General features: G+C 44.6%; 1 protein-coding gene across 3 annotated transcripts in view; it reads right to left on the bottom strand.

Annotated features, from left to right (window-relative positions):
* Positions 1 to 19,892, bottom strand: part of Tenm4 (teneurin transmembrane protein 4) — a 699,747-nt gene that overhangs the window by 277,052 nt on the left and 402,803 nt on the right. The window lies entirely within an intron of this gene.

Genomic DNA, 19,892 nt, shown 5'->3' with positions numbered 1-19,892 from the left:
TCACACACACACACACACACACACACACCCAGGGCAATCAGAAAAGCAGGCAGGGTGTAAACTGCATGAAGGCTCTTCTGACTCTCTCTCTCTCTCTCTCTCTCTCTCTCTCTCACTCACACACACACAGACACACACATCTGCAAAAAAATTTAATATCAGTCATGTTAAGACAGTAAAATTTTGGAGTTTATTTTATGTCTTCCTTCCTTCCTTCCTTCCTTCCTTCCTTCCTTCCTTCCTTCCTTCCATCCATCCTCTCTAACCCATTGCTCATTCCCTCACTCCTCTCCTCTCCTCTCCTCTCCTCTCCTCTCCTCTCCTCCCCTCCCCTCTCTTCTCCTCGTTTGGTTTCTGTGTCTGACGTTCTGTTCCGTGTCTTAATTCATAGCCTACACTTGCCCGAGATTCGCTATGCAACACAGACCAGTTTCAGACTCAAACTCTGGTAATCCTCTTGTTTCAGCCTTGCCAGCATTCAGGCATGAGCCGCAGTGCCTGACTCCTTCATTGCCCATTCTTTTCAAGGAACAAATTCAATGGGGAGATCCCAAGGCCTGACACTATTCCTGAGGCTATGGAGTGCTCACATAAAGGGACCTATCATGACTGCCCTCTGAAAGACCCAACAAGCAGCTGAAAGAGTCAGATGCAGAGATTTTGCATCAAACCAATGGACAGAAGCAGCTAACCCCTGTTGTTGAATTAGGGAAGGCTGGAAGAAGCTGAGGAGAAGGGCAATTCTGTGGGAGGACCAGCAGTCTTAATTAATCTGGACTCCTGATATCTTTCAAACACTGGACCACCAAACAGACAGCATATACCAGCTGATATGAGGGCCCCCAACACGCATACAGTAGAGGACTTCTGGGTCTGTGTTCATTCAGAGATGATTCACCTAACCCTCAAGAGACTAGAGACCCTGGGAGTTTAGAGATCAGGTGGGGTTGGGGGTGGGGGCATCCATGTGGAGACAGGGGGTGGGGAGGAGGCATGGGATGTGGAGCAGTCAGAGGGTAGATGGGGAAGGGGCGGGGAATGGAATATGGAGTGTAAAAAATGAATTACAAATAAAATTAAATTGAAGAACAACAACAAAAACCCAACAAATAGTAAAAGTTATTTTAAAGGGAAGACAACACAAACAACTCAGGAGCCAGTTCTTGACCAAGAGCCCTGCTGGAAAAAGTCAGGTAAGAGGAACTCCCTGTAAGTCCCAAGCTCAGTGAGCAGGGCAAGCCCTGGTTCTCAGGCTCCAGCCCAGCAGCGCCTGCTCTGTCAACCGCCCCCTCAGTTTGTTTTCAGAAGCAGGTCCTGGTCATCTGTCTCTGTGACTTACGCTGGGAAAATGGTCTTTGGAAATAAGACACAGTAAATTACTCAGGTTCAGGGCATCTGATCTCCTCCTCCTCCTCCTCATGAGCGTCTTAGGGAGTTTGGTTTTGTTTTTCTTCACTCATGAAGAACAGAGCTCTGCTTTCACGGGCTTGCCAAGGAGGATCCTCCTCCTCCACACTGAGGAGATGATAGCCTTAAGGTTTGCCTGATCTTCACATGGGGACAGACTCTCTCCAGTTAGTATGCTGTGTGGCAGAGCAATATTTGAGGAAGACATTCATTTTATACAATCTCCATTTTATTGGAGAAATAATTCACGTGCCCTACAAGCCACCTGTTTCCAGGACACCACTCAGTGGGCCTGAACATATCCACAGAACAGTGGGACTATTACTATGCAATATATCCGAGAGTGTTGGCTTTATCCACAAACATCATAGGTACCTGCAGGCACTCCTCGTGGTTCTTCCAGACCCTGTTGCTGGGGGGCAATCACAGATCTGTTCGCTGTCCTTACAGTTTTGCCTATTCTAGAATTTTCAAGGAAATGAAATCATATATTCTGGGTTCTTTTGTGACTGACTTCTTTCACTGAACATGTCTTTAAATTTTACCCACATCTCCCTATGTCGCCATTTAGCACTACAGTGGTTGGATATGTGAGATTTTGATCATCCACATCTCAAACCTCACTTGTTTCCCTTCTTGGCTATTATTGCTGGCTGCTAAATTCTTGCACATGGGGTTTTGCATGGGAAGTGTGTTTTCACTTCTGTTGGGTATAAATGTAGGTGTGGAATTGCTGGATTGGATGTTTTATCTTAGCTTTGTCAACTTGGCACAGTCTAGAGTCACTTGAAAAGAGACTGAGGAATTGCTCAGATCAGAGCAACCTATGGGCATGTTGAGGATGGTATTGATTGTTAGTATACATGGTACCAGCCCACTGTGGGTGGCGCCATTCCTTGGCCAGGTAGTCCTAGGCTATATGAGAAAGCTAGCAGAGCATGAATGTGAACAAGCATCATTTCTCTATGATTTCTGCTATACTTTGCTGGTTCTTGAGTTCCCTGGTTAGAGGCAATTCATTGGAATAACAAACAGGCATGGCTTCCTTGATAGATTGTAACCGGTAGGTTAAAAATAAACCTTTTCCCCCAAAGTTGTTTTTGTCAGAGTAATTTATCTCAGCAACAGACAGATGGCAGCTCCATGTTTAACCTTTTAAGGAAGTATCAGGTGACTTTCCAAAGTGGCGGCATCAGGTTACATTCCCACTAACAGCTGACTTCCCTACATCCTCGCCAACACTTGTTATTACCTACCTTTCTGAATACATCTACTCTGGTGTGTTTTATTGGCACCTTACCTACAGTAAAACTGATCTGCTTTCATGTGCTTACTGACCACTTGGGTCTCTATCTTCTTTGGAGAAATTTCTCTTTGGTTTCTCCTTGGTTTCTTTTCCTAGTTTTAAGTTGAGTTATTTGATTTTTCTTTTAAGTTTATTTTTATTTTTATAAAACTCAGTTGCAACCCTGAAATTTTTCTCAAATGAGTTATTTTGTGCCTACTTGGCCAGGCACTGTTCTGAGAATTACAGACAGGCAAAGAAGGGCAGATCCCTGCCTTCTGAACAGTTGCATTCTAGTAGAAAAGACAATCAATGAGAAAATATCTATATAGAAGACAATCAAGTGAATGTGGGGGTAAGTAATATTAAATGAGTACAGAGTCAGGTGTGATATGGTGGCTGTGTTGTTTCTGCAGTGTGGTAAAGAGTACTCTCCCTGAGGAGGTGCCAGTAAAAGTAACTGAAATATGAGCCATTCAATATCTGGAGATTGCCTCTGCTTCGGGCAGCAAACTTAGCAATGACAAAATCCTTATAGCAGGACCATGGTCGTTTGAGGCACAGCAAGGAAACTAACTGGGCTAGATGAATGGAATTAATATGGAGAAGACTTCAGATGAGTCTGGAGGTCTTCCCAGCGGCCAGGTTATAGATGGATAAAGTCTGCAAAGGAAGGTCACCAGGCACATGTGTCTTATGAGTCATGTCCTCCCAGGACAGGGATGGACATTCATTGCATGTGCCCACAGCCAACACAGTGATTCCACACGTAGTTGGAGTCTGTTACATGCTAGGATGGATCCCATTGAGTGTTAGAGTAGATCATAACTCCCTAAGCTCCTAATCACAACAGCAGTGAGATGTGATAGTGGTACAGTTTACACATGAGCATCTCATTTGTCGTCACCTCTGATCTAACCCCATCCTTCTCCTTCTATGGGTAGGGGAAATGAGGACAGGTGATGTGGTTTGTGCTGTAAGGAGCCAAATGAGACTCTAGCCTAGGGGAGTTGAGTAAGCTCTAGACCTGGAACTCAGACTTCCAGCAGGTTGCTTCATCTTTTAAAAACTCAGGATGTCAATTTGGTCCTACTCAAAATGGGTCTCATGAAAAAGAAATGAACACAAATATATTCATCATGCTCTCTCTCCCTCTCTCTCTCTCTTCCTCCCTCCTTCTCTCCTCTCCCTTCTTGCCTCTCATATCCATTTCCTGGCCAACCACAGTCAAACCCCAAGGCAGTTCTGTGGGGGCCTTGAATGGGACTGCAAACACAGCCTAAAACCAGCCCTCACTCTGGAGGGACTTAGACCTCCAGGATGCAGGAGACAGAATTGCATCACATTACAGGACAGAGGGGCAGGGATGCAGAGGAAGGGAAGAGTGGTGAGGGAGGTCCTGATGGGCAGGGTGACTGGCAGCTGCTCTAAGTTTCAAGTCCCAACTGAGGCTTCTCACGGACTTTTGCAGCCTTTCCTAGAGGACTATAAGATCCTTTATCTAGGCCCCTGGAGGCTAGGATTATGATAGGGCAGCAGGCTACTTTCCATGGAATGTGGGAGAGGAAGATGCAAGGCCATCTGTATTATTTCTCTCTGTCAAACTATGCTGGCAAATGTGACCAAAGAGCCACTGAAATTGATGGTGAGCCTCAAACAATCTGGCTACAGAGAGAGCTCTGCTCTTTCAGGGAGGCTGGGGCAGCTTAACTTCTACACTGAGATGTGATTAAGAAAGCACTTCCAAACAGCTGCTCAACATCATTTATTACTTCCTGGGGCTGTGTCTCCAGATATTTGCCTTCTCCCACTCCATTTACACAGCTGCAACATCCTAGGCCTCATAAGCGAGGAAGAGCATAACCCGACTGCCAGGCCCACTACTCAGATGTGGGGAATCTAGGACCTAGAGGGAAGAGGCAAGAGATATGGAACCCCTGGGGGGAAAGAGCTAGCTGCTGGAGGGTAGAGTGGTTGGTTACTGACAGTAATGGAGCACCTACTGTGTGTCCAGCTCTATGGAACCATTTTTAAGTGAATCATCACCTTCAGTCTGTAGACCCCCTGACAGATGTAGAATAGGATGTTTAAGCAAGATGCTCAAGGTTACGAAGATGGTGGGTGCCAGGATGGGCTGTGGACCGTTCTTTGATGGGTCCTAAGCCCACACTCTTAGGCTAGCCTGGCCAGCAAGCTCCAGAGATCTGCCTAGTTCGACCTCTTCCATGCTGGGATTACAAGCATGCTTTGCTATGTGTAACATTTTACTTTTTTAGTGTGTGTTTTGGGGCTCAAACTTAGGTACTCACTCATGCTCATAAGAAAGTACCTTACAGACTGAGCCATCTCCCCAGTACCTTTTATTAGGTACCAGAAGAGCTCAATAATATGCAAAATCAAGGCACGTTCTCAAACCACTGAACTGGAGAGACAAGAAGCTGGGCCTCAAATCCAGACCCTGAAGTCAGAGCTAGAGTTCTTTCTAGAAACACTCTGTGTTTCATGAGATCTTAGAATGGGAGTCAGGGATGTGTTTACCAATGGATTGGGTGAAAAACCAACTAGGAAGCAAGAGGCATACTTCCCAGTTGCAGGGTTTTCTAAATAGCTACGATACTTCGATAAAAAGTTAAAACAAAATGACAGAGAGCCATACTTGATGAAGGTTAGCATTCAGAGAGCAGCATGGCTTGAAGTGCCTTTTCCTGCTAAATGGACTGATTTGCCCTGGCCTTACTCACCAGGCCGCAGGCTCTCTCTCCCGTTAGATTTCCCTAGTGATTCTTGCAACTTTAAGGAAAAGAATAATTTTACTAAGAGCCAAAAGTCCTATAAATTTCTCTTCTGCCATTCCAGACCATCTTGAAAAATCAAGAGGAACACTTAGGGGCAGAGTGGACAGGTTGCGCAGTCTTGTCTCCCAGTGACTTTGTCTCATCCAGGGTAGCCCCAGAGGGAGGTTTTCAAAAGGGATCCTTGATCAGGTTTTAAGGAAGAATGTGATGGAGAAACAGACTTGCTTTTTACTCTCCACTGCATCATGTAGGGAAAGGAGCTTTGGTGTGAGAAGGACATTTACCACAGGCCTCTGGTGCATGGAACATTCTTTTGAGCTTTTTAGGTGTGCTCTGCCACAGAGTGTTCGCAAAAGCTGTTAGTCCCTATTGAACCAATACTATTCAAATCTGAAAATCAAGAAATAGGTGGGGCCAGGGCACCCTTCCTCAGCCGCTGTGGTGAACAAAAGCAACTTAGGAAAGGCAGGATTTATTTTCATTCATAGTTTGAAGATGGAGCCCACCACAGGGGGGAAGACAAGGCAGCTGGAACTTGAGGCAGCAGGCTGCATTGTATCTACCCAGCCGGGAAGCAGGAAGGTGTGTGCTGGCACCCAGCCCTGAACCTCAGCTCACGGACCGGTGGTGTTCACATTCAGGGTGTGTCTTCCAACAACAATGAATTCAATCTACAAATTCCCTCACAGACACACCCAGAGATTTGGCTCCTAGGTGATTCTTGGTCCTGCCAAGTTGACTGTCAACATTAGCCACCAAGGCCAGCCTCCGAAACCTGTGAAGGACTCCCACCTGACTTCTTAGCTAAATGTTTGGCATTCCTTGACTTCCAACATGGCTACAGCATCTCACTTTGCTGTCTGCCAGATGATACTCTCCATGTGTGTCTCTGTCTTCACATGGCATTCTCTCTCTATAAGGCTACTGGTCCTATTGAATTAGGGTCCCACCCTATTCAGGATGACCTCATCTTAGCTAACAGCTATTACAGTGACCTGATTCATATGCTGAGCTACTGGAGGCTAGAATTGCATCCTATCTAGTTTTGTGAAGCTGTGGAGTGATGGAGGACTCAATTTAACCTACAATACCATCTTGTGGAGCATAGAGTCTTCTTTGACTGACAAAATGGTCAAGTGACTTGCTCAAGATCTATAGCAACAACTCACAAATCAAATCTAGATCTTCCCACAATGCCCAAAGGGTATCTGCCTTAATGCTGCACCTTGCCCACATAAGGTTTATTCAGCTGGTGTCCATTCACATGTAAAGGACTTCCACATACACCACTATGAAATAAGTGTTATCCTCATCTCACTGCTGAAGAAAATGAGGGCTGGATAGGCGGAAGTCATGATGTTTGAAAAAAGACACAAGGAGAGAAGACTGTCTACCCAGTGTCACTAAGAGATCAGTGGCATTGTGGTAGGGGTTAGACACCAAAAAATGGACAATTGGCTTGGTCTTCAAGGCTTTCTGCCTAGCCTAACAGAGTAAACTGGATTCAGTGGGGCTGGGGGAAGGCTGTAAATACTTCTGATTTTTTTTTAACCAAAAAGGCTCATCTGTAGATAGAGTTTATACTTTGGAAGCTCAGGGCACTGGACAGACTAGTTCAGACATTCTAATCATATCTCACTTCCTGGGTAGCAGAACCACAGCATGACTAGCAAAAGAGAGTCTTGCTTTCTGGAGGGCAGAGCACAGAGCACGCCATCAGGTGTACAAAGTTTCTCATTTGTTCTGTGAACGGATCCTGAGGGACAGCATTCCTTGACCAATTCCAAGGTCTGTGTTGGCTTTGAGTTTCATGTGTCTGGGAAAATGAGGGAAGAAAGGGGGGCCTGCAGGGTAGGAAATACATTTAGGAGGTTCTGTTGTACTAAATGCATAGAGTGTGGAGGTGGGAGAGGCAGGTGTGTGCATTTAGAACAGTTCTGTCTGAATTGCCTTAGGTCCTTGGGCAAGCCAGAGAATGCAATTATCAGCTATAGGAGATGCTCAAGGCTCCTTTTAAAGAGATCTTCTATACACAGGTCAGGAACAGACCATTGCTCACAGTTCCACATTGGTTTTAACCAATATTCCAGTAGAACTGCAGACTTAGACTGGGCCCTTACCTGTCTTTGTAAAAGACCTTGGTTTAAAGGCCAACAAAATGCACAATAGGTCAATTCCTCATAATGCTATGAGGCTGGACAGGCCAGAGCAGGCCCTCAACTCAGTGTCCATGTCCTAATGGAGATGACACTTTTGCAGAAGCCTGGTGGTGAGCTGGGGGGTCAGGCTTAGGAGGCAGGTAGGCACAGATGTGTGCTAAGTATGCATAGGGTAGGTTGGTCAATGTTCCATGCCAAAGGACCTGCATATGCTGAAGTCCAAAGGTAGGAACCAGCACACTACTGTTAAGGAATAGTGGAATGAGTTGAATGTTTTCGTTACAGAGACGAGCGGAGAGACTTACGATCTAAGAAAGCTTACTGTACAATCTTGCCTGCCACTCCTTCTTGGGCTCTAGACTCAGCAGCAGCAACCAAGTAAGCTGCACCATGAGAATTGAGCCACCAAACGTCCCCGAAGCTGAAAATGAGCACGTGACAAGGCTACCTTTAGCGCTCTCCTAAAGCTCCAGTAATAAAGCTAGCAAGATTGATTCTTGCCGTTCTGCAAGGCCCGAGTCTGTCTCTCTGAGTTCCTCTTTATTACCCCCATTTAGCAGATGAGAAGGGGGAAGTTCAGGCGGGTTAAGTGACTCCATTCTGAAAGTCTATGATTTTCTGAAAGAAGCCACCCTCGAGCGTTCTGCCTGAATAACCGAATCCTTTGCTCTCAGGAGGAATTTTATGCAGGGGAGGAAAAAAAAAGACTCGTTAATCACAACAACGCTCACAGTGGTTACTATCGATCCCATCCTTTCTCTTTAGCAGCCTTCGGATCCATTTAATCCCACAACAATCTGACGGTGCAGATGCTTATATTATTCCCATTTCAGAGAGGAGGAGTCTTCCTTTTACAGTGCTCAATCAGCCTGGTCAAGGTCCTGTGGTCATCCAGGCATAGAAAGGACCAGAGCTGAGTCCAAATGGCTGAAGACCCACAGTCTGTGAAGCTAATCACTCCATTCTGAAGCTTACAGTCTAGCTCTTACAGCCAGATATGCACAAGTAGGAAATGGTGGACTGGAGCAGCCAGAGCAAGAAGCCTGGAGTTACCTGCTTGGGTTCAAACCTGTTTTACCATTTACAAGCTGTGTTATCCTGAGTGAGAAGTTCTAAGTTTTCAGAGCTTCAGCACTTCCACTGTAGAATGGGGACAGTGTTAGCTCCTGCACTGCCGGCTTGTACGGGATAGGAGTACAGACCCAAAAGCTCCATTTGAACATTTGTGGTCACTTATTACCTGTTCTGCACCAGACATGATACCTGATGTGTCTTATCTCTGATTCTCACAGGAACCTGGGCAGTGAGTTTATTGCTCCTACTTTGCAAAAAAAAACATCTTTAGAAAATTATGTAATGTACATAGAGTGATGCAGCATGGCAACTGCACAAAGCTGGACTGGAATCCATGATGGTCTGATTCTCCAGTGCATGTTGTTTTCCAGAGTGACATCTTTACAAGCAGCATTGCAGAGAGCACTGTAAGCCACTACAGTGAAGTTCTTGGCATATGACTTGTGTGTATGGGTACATACACATGGGTATGTGTGTGCACGTATGTGTGGTGCATGCCTGTGCATGTATATGTGTGTATATGTGTGTGGCATGCGTGTGCACATGTGTGTGCATTGTTTGGGGGGTGTGCACATGTATGTGGGAGATGAGTGTGCATGTGTATGTATATGTGCATTTATGTGTAGGGGTATGTGTGTGCATGTGTGCGTTCGTGCATGTGTATATAAGGGGCACAGCATGACAAGAAAGGGAGCAAAGGCAGGAATAGCACAGAAGACTACATTCAGGCATCAGCTATTGTTCTATAATAGAAATGTAATTATTTCATAAGGATGATAACAACCCATCCCATGTGCAGAACCCTTGCTGGTGCAGAAAACCCTTTCACACCATTATCTCATCGCATCCCATAATGGCCCTGCAGGCAGAGGAGTAGAGCTAATTATGTTAGGTTTTGCTTGTGGCAGCCTCTCTCTGTTGTCTATCAATACCCATAGCCCTCGCTAACAGCATCCTGACTCTGATCAGTGGGCCAGGCCTCTGCTCCGTGCCTCCATTGCTAGATTTTGGCTGGAGAATTACAGTGTTCCATTCTCCTCTTGGAAGTGTGACATGAGGAGAAGCCTATATGTTGAACCATCTGTATATAATGCTTGAGATTAGAGTAGCAGAAGCCAAGAAGCTATCCTGTGCTTTGGTAAACCATGTCTGGAATTGCTTTGCCTTAGAACATCTTGCTAAGTGATATAATGAAGGACTGAGGTAATAACAATGGTTACAGCTAAGTTGAGTTTGGCTTCTGTTGTGAAGATTAATCTCCTCTATCACTTTAGCTAGATTTGCAGTCACCTAGGAGACACACCTTTGGATAAACCTCTGAGGATGTTTTCAGAGAGGTTTCCATGAGGAAAGACCCACCCTGAATGTGGGTGGCATTGTCACAGGTGCTGGGGTCCAAGACTGAATGCAAGTAGAAAAAGGAGAAAGCTAACTGAAAACTAGCATTCATCTTTCTGACTTCTGACTGTGGAAACAATGTACCCAGTTATCTCACAGTTCTACCACTGTGCTCTCTGTGCATGATAGACCCTATTCTCTGAAACCACGAGTCAAACAATAATAATCACCCCTTTTCTTTAAGTTGCTCTTATTAGGTATATCATCATAGTAATAAGAAAAATAACCGAGTAACCTAAAACTTTCCTCCCACTACTTGAGGTTTTCAGACGTATCCTCAAGTCTAAGCCTATGCTAAGTCTAAGTCCTGCTACTTTGTTCAGTTGCCAACAAAGTGTGGCTCTGGTCTCTCCGTCTCTGTTCACCACTTCCCTCACTTCTCCATGAGTCTCTGAGCTGATGTGTCAGAGGGTAGACACGGGAACCATACCTGAGTCAGTAGCAACCCCACTAGTTTCTGGTCAGTACTTCATGCCTGGCATGAGGAACCTGTGGTGAATAAAACCTTTGCTTTCTTGGTACTTCTAGCCCAACAAGGCAGGCACTATTGGATGCCTTGTCACAATTCATCTCAGGTCCACTAAGACCTCTGATTCTTCTAAGAACCAGTGGCAGAGAGTATCTTATTAGGGATAAAGCCACCATCGGCAGTCTCATACCCTGGGCTCCTACTTCCTGCATGCTTCTGCATGGTGTGTAGCTGCAAATCTTGACTTCCTCTTAAAGGATGCCCACAGCTGGTCTCAGTGTCTTCATGTCCCAGCTGCTCAAGCAGGGTCCTTCTTCCTCAACACCCCCACAGAGCCTGCACTTGGAAGCCTGCTCATGCTCACTGGGGACCTTCTCGCTGCCAGTTTTCCACACAGCCATCCAGCCAGGCCTGAGCTTGTGCACTGCCTGAAGAAGGGCTTATCCAAAGTGCAGCAGATAACTGACTCCCTGTGTCAGAAATCATTTCCTGAGGTCCAGCTGAGCCATACCAGGTGGCAGCGTACCCATTGGTAGTCATGCCTGCTGCTGCTGCTATTGCTTCTTTTGAAAAAGTTGTCACTCTTCGATAAAGCCACTGCGATTAGCTTATGTTAAATCAGGCTGAGGACTGCCCTTGCCGACCTCTGTAGAAGGTCTCCATGGCTATGCTCACAGTTACTGACTACTCACAGGAGCTTGCTGTCCTGACTTCTTTGGCCTTTGTGGGGCCTTTTCTTCTGACATCTGATAGATATACCCTTTCCAGTATCTGTTGGGAAAGTATATTTCCAATACCATATTCTTTGAAAGAGGAAGGAGAACTCACCCTCTTAGGTGGGTTGTGGATATAAGGCTGTCAAGGCCACACATCCCACTATTTGTTAAAGACTTACAGAGTCTTCATTCACTTGATCATGTATTCATTCAACAAGTATTGAAAGCCGCATAGCAGTCCCTGGGGCTAGGTCAACTGTACTATGGAAACTCACAGACTCATGGGATATTTGCTGTTATGCTTTGAATAAGGACTATTCCTATGAAGACTCATGTGTTGAAGGCTTGCTCCCATCTGATAGAGTTGTTAAGAGGTGACAGGTTCATGAGGGTACTAAGTTTATCAATGGTTTGATCTACTGATGAGTTTATATTTCACTATTAGAGTGGGGGCCTGGATGGAGGAAGCAGGTCACTGGGGGAATACCTTTAAAGTGCATATCTTGCCTGCTACTGGCCCCTTCCTGTCTATCATTTTTGCTTCCTGTCTGCCAGATGGCGAGCAGCTCTGTGACATCATGCTCTCTCGGCAATGATGCTCTGCCTCACCATGGCAGATTCACAGAATTGTGGACTAAAACCTATGAAACTTGGAGCCCACACATATCTTTCTTCTTTCAAATTGCTTCTTGCTTGATATCTGCTACAAAACAACAAGCACACTTATGTTATGTTATGTTATTTTATGGTGCACCTGCTCGAAACATTGCTCAGGTGAGGGTGACCTCGGCCAAACTGAACTGTGCCCTCCTCTGTGTTTCCATTGTACCATCCATTCTATCTGCCATGTAGATGTGAGGCCTACTCTATGCTGGCACTAAGGATGCAGGTGCACGAATCAAGCCATAACCTCTGCCACACCTGATGGAGGGGAGGTATTCCCCTCGGGAGTTTCATCATTCTAGGAGAGGAATCAGAAGGCCAAGTGCCTTCTGCCCAGCGTCTACAGCTGCCTCTCCTGTTTTAGAGACTTCTGTGGCCATTTCTAATGAAGGACAATGTCCTGTGCTTTGAGGCTCTATGAGCCAAGTGGATAAACAGGGTGGGAGCTCAGGTCAGGAGTTAGAGCCCTGGCTTTGGCTTCTCAGCAACATTCCTTGTGCCTTGGGCAAATCCAAGGTATCTCACCAGGACTAGGCTTTCTGTACCACCAGAACTCTCAGGGGCTTCTAGAATAAATGAATAGAAATGTGCCCATCAACTGTCATGGATTCCAACAGCAGGAAGGGGAGGTAAGCAAAGCCAGGGCAAATCCCCTAGGACTCACTGACACGTCTTTTGCTGTACCTCTGAGAATTAGCTTTCCCATCTGGAAATGATGGGACCAGGTTTTGAAATTAGAAATATTTGATTTAAATTCAAACCCCATCTCTGATTCTTTGTGATCTATAACAAGTTACTTCTCTCTAAGAGTAAAATGGAGATTTCAAGCTCTGTCTTGTTATGTGGATACAAAGCTTAGGATATAATCTAATCTATGAACCATAGTATAGTGATATTTGGTACTCAGTAAAATTTAGTTCCTCATTCTGTGAGAGGCTGGGTATCCTAAAGATTTATTAGAAGGACTTTTTTTTTTCTTTTTTCTTTCTTTCTCTCTCTCTTTCTTTCTCTTTCTTTCTTTCTTTCTTTCTTTCTTTCTTTCTTTCTTTCTTTCTTTCTTTCTTTCTTTCTTTCTGTATACAGTTTCTTTCCCAAAATAAACAGGTAGGAATTATATTTGGTTCTTAGGATCAGAGTCTCACTGATGGACTCAACCCACAAGATTAAGGAAAACCCAAACCCTTACTGTAATCTGTGTAGCCACATATCCCAAACTCAATGCTTGAAGATCATCTCCTATCTTGTTGCTGACGTGACAAGAAACTCAGTGTTCCTTCAGAGGCAGCCGATTCTCATCTTAGTAGACTCTGACTTCCAGGAAGTTATGTTTTAAAGAAAGAAGGAAGTAAAGGAGATGTACCAGCACAGTGCTGCGGCTGTTGTCACCACTAACACTGCCACTATGGCTGGGACTGGCATAGTCACTCCTTTTAGTTACAGTTTCATTTTTCTGTGGCTTCTGATACCTATGCTCGACCAAAGCTTGAGGCCATAAATGAAGAAATCTAGAAATGAATGACTCCCGCAGCACAGGATTCTGAGAAATGTGATGAAATCTCATGCTAACCCTCTATGTCTTCTCCAGGATGATAAACATCCTCCATCCCTCTGTCCTGCCCATTAGTGACTTATCATGCTTCTCAGTGGTCAGAAGGACTCTGACTTATACTGTAATGCATGCCTAACACTAACATTTATTTACTTAATAGTTTTCAATAAGAGGTAAGATTGGGACAACACAAAGAATCAATGAAACTATGAGCCAGTTCTTTGACAAACTCTCAGCAGAACTGTAGCATGCTAAGGACAGGCCAGGTTACTGAGTGTAGGTCCTGGTCTGCCCCTGGTCTAGCCAGAAGAAAGAGAGAGGACGCAAATCAATATAACTAGGAATGAGGCAAGGAGTATTACAACAAATGCAAATGGAATTTAGACAGTTCTTGGAGAATTCTTTAGAAAACTACATTTTAAAAAATTGGAAAATGAAAAAAAAAAAGGATAAATCTTGAGACACAAATCTCATACCAAAATTAAGTCAAGAAGATGTAAAAAAATTCAAACAGATCTATAAAAAGCAAGGAGACTGAAACAATTTTAAGGAGCCTTCCCAACATCCATCCTGAAGCTGGATCTCAGTCAGTAGAGTACTTGTCTAGCATGCACAAAGTTCTGGGTTTGATCCGCAACACCACATAAAACATGTATGATAGCTCATGTCTATAATTCCAGAATTTAGGTGGTAAAGACAGGAGGATCAAGGATTTAAGACCAGCCTTGGCTAACTAGTGAGTTCAAAGCCAGTCTGGGATATATGAGATCAAGACTCTATTTTAAAAAAATAATAATTAAATTAAAAAGAGTCTTTTTAGTTTGCCTAGCAATAGACAAACTACCAAATTCTATCAAAATCTGAAAATGAATTAATACTAATGCTCCTCAAATCATTCCAGAAAACAGGATTGGAGGGTTCTACTAAACACATTCTACAAAGCCAATATTATCCTGGTGCCAAAACCAGATAGGGTCCAACGACAGCAAAACACTATGGACCAGTTTCACAGGTGCAATCATTTGCAACAATAAACTCAGAAACTGAGTTCAAGAACATATTAAGAATGTCACACACAGCTGGGCGTGGTGGCGCACACCTTTAATCTCAGCACTCGGGAGGCAGAGGCAGGCGGATTTCTGAGTTCGAGGCCAGCCTGGTCTACAAAGTGAGTTCCAGGACAGCCAGGGCTACACAGAGAAACCTTGTCTCTAAAAACAAAAAAACAAAACAAACAAAAAAAAAAGTCACACACCGTGGCCAAGTCTATGCTTTTACAGAGATGAAGAAAATACAGTATAGCACAAATACAAACTCAGGGACAGAAGTCACATTACCATCTGAACAGATGCCAAGAAGACCTTTGACAAAGTGCTCCATCCCTGTGAGAAAGCCTTGTGGAAATCAGGGATTGGGGGACAGTGAGATGGGCTCATCATCTAACCCTTGCAACTCCGAGGGATAGGTACTGTCATTTCTATCTGGAAAATTAAGAAACTGGTATAAGACGAGTCATATTCTTTGCATCCAGCAACTCAGTCACATAAGACCAGGCCGGGGGTAGCTCTTTGATTCATTAAGGCCTTCACCATTATCTCCATTTCTAGGGCTGCATGGGAAGGCTAGTCTCCGACCTCCATCCTTACATCCATTCCCTTGTAGAAGTCATAGCAGAGCCGACTTGTAAGTCCAACCCTGGAAATATAGAACATCATTTCCAAGCCTCAAGAGACTTTGCACTTCCTTAAATCACCTGTCATGGGGAAATCAGCCACCATGTTGCCAAGATGCTCAAAGAGCTGAGGCACATGCAGTAAGGACCTGAAGCCACGGCCAGCCTCAGCTCTCCAGCAGTGAGTGTGTTGTCTTAGAAGTGGATTCTCTAGCTCCAGTCAAATCTTTGGATGACTGACTGTGAGCCTGGCAGAGACCTAAGTCGGGCTAGCAAGCTAATGAGTCCCTGGCCCCCAGAAACTTTGACATAATAAATGGTCCACGCAGTTAGAGTGCAGGGTAATTTGTTATAAAACATGTGAACAAAATAATACAAAAAGGAAAGATCACAGTGATTAAATGGTGAGTGACTTTTAAAAGAAGATTGTTTCTGTGTGTGTGTGTGTGTGTGTGTGTGTGTGTGTGTGTGCATGTATTTGTAGGTCAAAGGCTAAAAGGTAGTGTCAGATCTCCTGGAGTTAGAGGAAGTTTCTTGACACCCGATATAGGTGCTGAGAATCAAGCTCCCCGTCTTCTGGAAGAGCAGCGACCACTCTTATCTGTGGAGCCACCTCTCCAGCCCCCTACCCCCCAACCCCCAGTGTGTGAGGTATGCCCAGATGCATGCATGCAGGGGCCAGAGGAAGATGTCAGGTGTTCTGTACTCCATCTCTCTGCTCTACTTTATTCTCCTTCTCATTGAACCAGAATCTGACTGGTTTAGCTTGGCTGGTGACCAGTGAGCTACCTGGTCCTCCCTCGGTGCTGGCATTACAGACACACGCTGCCATGTGTGTGAGGGATTCAGATTCATGTTCTGGGGTTCTGAGGCAAGTGCCTTTACTCACAGAGCCATCTCCTCCCCCCACCCCACTCCCACCGCCCCCCAGGGCTTAGTCAGAGGACTCCAAAGCCTCATTTGAGAACCAAGATATGGGTGGGAATTCCCAATGGACAGCCTTGGTTTCAGTTGTTTTCTGATTGTCATGGTGCTCCTTTGAATTTTATTTTCATGTTAGATCTACAGAAGAATTAATGTCAAGGAACAGTCATCAATACTTCAGCTATAGCCCCTAACCTTAAACCGATAGGCCATGAAACTGTAACATGAAATTGCGCAGAAAATAAAAGTCTGTGCGTTGTTTATTAATACATTAGCTCCGTGCAAGACAAAGAGCATATCAGTTCAGTGGCATTTAATAACAGCTCTCCTCATTAGAATATTAATCGCCAGTGTCAAGACTCGCTAGATTCTATTAACATTAAGCAAAGGTTAGCTTTGGTCAGCACTTAGCATTTAAAGACCGCAAGAATCAGAGGACATGGGGAAGAGCCTACTAACATGCTCCTCCCTGCCTCTGTCCCCAGGCAGATGTTTGAGCCATAATTGATGTTACCACACGCTCTCCTTCCGTAGCAATTATGCTTTCTGTGTTTTGTTTAATACCGACAATCAAATACATTCCCGCACCTCACACACGTTTGCCCTGCTTTCGTTTTGCTGCCTTTTCATTTGCTTCCTGTTCTGAGAACACGCACAAGGAGCAAATGTTAAGAGCCATCTTCAGAGACACCACGCAGAGAGTAATTAAATCACAGCTCGACCTTCTTGTCTTCATGTTCAACAGCTCTGGCTCCTCGACACGAACTTCTCTGGGGTTTTCCCCACTCCTGCCCCACACAGCCTCTCAGAACCCAGCCCTCTCCAAGGTCACGGTGCTTCCGGAATGTGGTCTACACCAAGATCGTTGTCCACAACCCCTTCCCCAGGGACCACAGGGTCATTTCATAACTTTTAAACATATAGATTCTTGAGGTCATCACTCAAGTGTGCCCCACCCCTCACCATGTTTAAAGTTTTTTCTATTCCTTTTAACAACAGGGCAGGGCCATCCACAACAGTGAAGAAAGAACATCATAGCCAGGGGCCTGTGATCTGTGGAATACACTGCAAGTTTTTGTTTTCTTGTTGTTGTTGTTGTTGTTGTGGTGGTGGTGGTGGTGGTGGTGGTGGTGGTGGTGGTGGTGGTTTTACTAAGGACAGTCTCAGCATGTTGTTAGGGAGTGAGCTACAGAATACTGCCCAGCAGACACCAGCAGAGGTTGCTGAATCACAGAATAATGGATTCTATTAGTGTTGGAAAAAGGTATAGACACATAGCTTGGCATAGAAATGACTAGAAAGATAAACTATAAAGCCGTGAATGGCAGGGTGAGGTGGATGCTAATGTCTTTTGCTTTTCATTCTATAGCCCTAAGCACTGTTTGAATTTTTAACTGTGTGACTTTGTGACCTTGTATAAGAAAAATGGCATAAATATTTAAATGTTAATGCTGGGGAGTTTCGTGTTTGATATTGTCCCTTCTTGTCACACTTTTCTACTGACTTTCCCCCCACCTAGCATGCACTATTTGCATAATTAGAAAAAAGACATTAAAAATTAATACATAGTAGCTGTAGTGTCCTGCATCTGAATCTTTGTTCCACACAACATGTTAAGGACACAGGGGGGTAACAAGGCACAGGTGTAATCAGTTGCCAGTGTCACATGTCCATGATTTCTGAGATAGGGATGAGGGGGCCTGTGTGTTGAGTATGGCTTCAGCTGTGTGCAGGTCTTTTTTGTTGTCACGGTGACTAAGAAGCCTACTGCTAATGTTTAATACTCTGATGCTGTGAATGATAAAATGTTCTACCCAAAATGCCAATGGAGACATGCCCTTTTAAGAAATACCCATAGATTATTTAAAATTATAGTTTTAGAATGTCTCTGCCCCCAGTTGATCTTCATGTTCCCTTTGAAGAAGAATTTGTTCTTGTTGATAGAGGGGAAATATTTAGACAGTAGGTTTCCTGAAGACCCTCTGGAGAAAACTCCCCAAGAAAGAGACACAAACATGGGATGGATTGCAAGGAATACCTGAGAGGCAGGAGAATTTGTTCAAGCAATTACTATGTCAAGCTCCTGGGTCTCCTCCCGTGGCTCACAGGGAACTATTAGCCCCATTTTACAGATGAGTAAGTTGAAAGCTGGAGTTTATGCCACTGAACCTTGAGGCTCTTGGCTAGCAAATGATTCAGTTCAAACATAGGGTTGGCTTTCCAAGCCCTTGTTCCTTGCCAGGTTCCACGGGCTTCCCTTCCAGCCACAGAGGAGGCCAGGTGACACCTGGAAGCAATTTCTTCCCTGCTTTCCCCCCAGGAGCAGGGCTCCTCTGGTAAGGGAATTCACGGTAGGAAATCAACCTCTGTCTGCAAGGGCCAATTACACAGTCTGGAATAAAGAGGGCAACCTGGACCTGGATCCCGGGACACTCCCCACCCTGCTGCCTATGCAGGTACACAGGAAGAACCTGGGAGGGTGCAAGGGAGACCTGTTCTATTTTACGAAAATAGTTTTGTTTGATTATCCAATAATACCAAGCTATAAAGCAGGGACAACTATGGATTTCCTCTAAATTTGAAAAATTGTGAGCCGTTAACTTCTCACTTTAAAGGCAGATCTATTTGAAAGGAATTGAGTTCCCTGGACTGGGGGTGGGGGAAGAGCAGGAGTCAGTTACCACAGACTTCTGTTAGGGTCTCCAGATCAGCAAAGCCTGCTAGGACAGACCTGGAAAAAATGAGCAGTTTCTGAGATTGCTTGCCACGATCCCATGGACCCTGGGTGTCTGCCCAGGTCCTCTTGTAAGAAGCACAGTGATTTCTTCTCCCATAGATATTTTAGACGTTGGCCAGAGCTTATCTCAACCTTCTTAATGCTAAAACCCTTAAAGACAGTTCCTTAGATGGTGGTGACTTCCAAACATAAAATTATTTATTGCTACTATGTAATTGTAATTTGCTACTGTTATGAATCATAATGTAAATATCTGTATTTTCTAATGGTCTTAGGTGACCCCTGTAAAAGGGTCATTTGACCCCTTAAAGGGCCAAGGGTTGAAAATTGCTGCTTTAGACTCAGCTCAGGTCTGCCTTGCTCTGGGCTGTCCTCTCTGATCCCTGAAGATTGGTTCAGAATCCTCCAAATCTGCATGGCTCCCTTCTCTCATGCAGTGAGCCCATTTCTCCACAGGCAATTTGATTGCAATGTTCATTTCTTTAGGGTGGAAAAGGTCTGCCTCAAATTGGTGTTCTTATTGCTTACCATACAGTGTAGTCATGCATTCTGGGTTCGTGGTTGTTTGTGAACAGACTTTTCCTCTAGACGTAAGACTTTGTGTGGATCTAGGATGAGAAGTGGACCTCACCAGATAGTGTGGGAAGCACAGGACGGACTGAAGGAACAGAAGGAACAGACACAAGAAACATCGGAATATTGAAGATCAGCCTTAGTCCATGGTGGTCTGATAGGATGCATAGGACAATTTCAATATTTTTGTATCTGTTGAGGCCTGTTTTGTGACCAATTATATGGTCAATTTTGGAGAAGGTCCCGTGAGGTGCAGAGAAGAAGGTATATCCTTTTGTTTTAGGATAAACTGTTCTGTAGATATCTGTTAACTCCATTTCTTTCATAACTTCTGTTAGTTTCACTGTGTCCCAGTTTAGTTTCTGTTTCCACAATCTGTCCATTGATGAAAGTGGTGTGTTGAAGTCTCCCACTATTATTGTGTGAGGTGCAATGTGTGCTTTGAGCTTTACTAAAGTTTCTTTAATGAAT

This window comes from Mus caroli, chromosome 7, assembly GCF_900094665.2.
Source record: "Mus caroli chromosome 7, CAROLI_EIJ_v1.1, whole genome shotgun sequence".
Taxonomy (NCBI): Eukaryota; Metazoa; Chordata; class Mammalia; order Rodentia; family Muridae; genus Mus; species Mus caroli.
The sequence above is the reverse complement of the archived record's forward strand: the minus strand, read 5'-3'. Positions and strand labels throughout refer to the sequence as shown.